Source organism: Bombina bombina, chromosome 2 (assembly GCF_027579735.1).
Source record: "Bombina bombina isolate aBomBom1 chromosome 2, aBomBom1.pri, whole genome shotgun sequence".
In the NCBI taxonomy this organism is placed as follows: Eukaryota; Metazoa; Chordata; class Amphibia; order Anura; family Bombinatoridae; genus Bombina; species Bombina bombina.
In genome coordinates, this window is record NC_069500.1 from 1,349,756,301 (window position 1) to 1,349,759,159 (window position 2,859).

The window sequence follows — 2,859 nt, forward strand, 5'->3', positions numbered from 1 at the left end:
GGGACCATAATGGATTCCCTGTAGATAAAAGATTTTTCTGACAGAGGTCAGGAAAACTAAGTTGTTACTTACCTTTCGTGCCCTTCAGTCCACTCTCTGGCCTTTGGTGGCTCAATGTATAAAAGTAATTGGGCTGATGGTGGCGACAATAGATTTCATCCCTTTTGCTCGGTTCCATCTCAGACCTCTACAGCTTAACATGCTCAAGCGATGGAACAGGGATTATACAGACCTGTCTCATTCTGTTAACTTTTAATCAGGAGACAAGGGATTCTCTTCAGTGGTGATTGTCTCTGGATCTTCTATCCCAGGGAACCTGCTTTCGCAGGCCGGCTTGGGAAATTGTGACAACAGTCGCCAGCCTTCTGGGGTGGGGAGCTGTCTGGAACTCCCTGAAGGCTCAGGGACTTTGGACTCAAAGTCAGTTCTCCCTATAAACATTCTAGAACTGAGAGCGATTCTCAATGCGTGTCTGGCCTGGCTTCGGTTAGCTGTGGCCAAGATTATCAGGTTCCAGTCGGACAATATAACTTCTGTGACTTGCATCACTCATCAGGGGGAACAAGACGTTCCCTAGCGATGACAGACGTATCCAGAATGATTCAATGGGTGGAGACCCATTCTTGTTGCCTGTCAGTGATCCACATCCCGGGAGTAAACAATTGGGAGGCGGATTTTTGGAGCATCAGACATCCATCCAGGGGAGTGCGATCTCCATCCGGAGGTGTTTTCAATACTGATCTTCATGTGGGGACAGCCGGAGTTGGATCTGATGGCATCTCGAAGGAATGCCAAACTTCCGAGATATGGGTCGAGATCCAGGGACCCCCAGGCGGAATTAATAGACGATCTGGCGGTTCCTTGGAACTTCAATCTAGCATACCTGTCTTCTCCATTTGCACTTCTTCTTCGGGTTATTGCCCGATTCAAACAGGAGAGGGCGTCGGTGATATTCATAGCACTGGCTTCGCCTAAAAAATTTTGGTATGCGGGCCTGATAGAGATGGCATCTGTACCACCTTGGAGACTGCCGTTGAGGGGGGACCTTCTTATTTAGGGTCCCTTCCTTCATCCAAATCTAGCTTCTCTGAAGCTGTCTGCATGGAGATTGAACGCTTAATTTTATCCAAGCGTGGGTTCTCTGATCCGGTCATAGAGACCTTGATTCCGGCTTGTGAGCTTGTAACTAGAGAAATTTTACCATAAGATTTGATATTGATACTTTTATTGGGATAAATCCATGGGCTACTCTTGGAGTAGAGTTTGGATTCCTAGAGTTTTGTCTTTTCTCCAGGAAGGTCTGGAGAAGGGTTTATTTGCTAGTTCCCTAAAGGGTCGAATTTTGGCTCTATCCTTTTCGTTTCACAAACGTCTAGCAGGTGTACCAGATGTACAATCTTTTTGTCAGGCCTTGGTAGGAATCAGGCCTGTGTTCAGACCAGTTACTCATCCATGGAGTCGTAATCTAGTTCTCACAGTTCTTCAAGGGGCTCCATTTGAGCCTATGCATTCCTTAGATATCACCTTGCTATCTTGGAAAGTTATTTTTCTGGTTGCTATTTCTCTGCGCGATGAGTCTCAGAACTCTCGGTGCTTCATTGCGAATCGCCATACCTTATTTTCTGCTCGGATAAGGTTGTGCTTGGAACCAAATTGGGTTTTCTTCCTACAGTCGTTCGGGTGGGAACATTAACCAAGAAATTGTTGTTCCTTCCTTGTGTTTTATCCTCCTTCCCAGAAGGAGAGACTTCTTCACATTTTCGATGTGGTTCGGGCCTTGAAGTTTTATCTTCAGGCGACTAAGGACTTTCGTCAGTCCTCTTCTTTGTTGTAATTTTTTTCTGGCAGATGTAAGGTTTAGGTAGCTACGGCTTCTTCTCTTTCTTTGTGGATGAAGAGTATCATATGTCTCGCATATGAGACTACTGGGCAGCACCCTCCTGAGAGGGTTACGGCTTATTTCACTAGGGCTGTGGCTAGGGTTGCCACCTCAGCCATGTTTTCCTGGACACTTATGAGTTACACATGCTGCAGGGTGTGCAGGGAGGAACATGTATTGTGTTTCTGAACAGCACTATTCCTATTCCCCCCTGCACACCCTGCAGCATGTGTAACTTATAATGGTTCTGTATTTTAAGGGACGGGTGGCAACCCTAGCTGTGGCTCCTCATGGGCATTCAAGGATGATGCTTTTGTTGAACAGTTTGCAAGGCTGCAACTTGGTCTTCTCTTCACACTTTTTCCAAATTTCACAAATTTGATACTTTTGCCTCTACTGAGGCTGTTTTTGGGAGGAAAGTTCTTCAAGCAGTGGTGCCTTCCGTTTAGGTTCCCTGTCTTGTCCCTCCCTTTTCATCTGTGTACTATAGCTTTGGTATTGTATTCCACAAGTAAGGATGAAATCCGTGGACTCATCGTATCTTGAAAAAGAAAAGGAAATTTATGCTTACCTGATAAATTTAATTCTTTTTCGATACGATGAGTCCACGGCCCGCCCTGTTCTATTGAGACAGGTTTTTAAATTTTTGTTAAACTTCAGACACCTCTGCACCTTGGCTTTTCCTTTCTCTTCCTAACTTCGGTTGAATGACTGGGTTGGAAGGGAAGGGAGGAGCTATTTATACAGCTCTGCTGTGGTGCTCTTTGCCTCCTCCTGCTGACCAGGAGGCGATATCCCACAAGTAAGGATGAAATCCGTGGACTCATCGTATCGAACAAGAAATACATTTATCAGGTAAGCATAAATTTCCTTTTTAAACAACTTTCCAATTTACTTCTATTATCAATTTTGCATAATTTTCCTGGTATCCTTTATTGCAGGAGCAGCAATGCATTACTGGAGCTAGCTGAAAACATCGG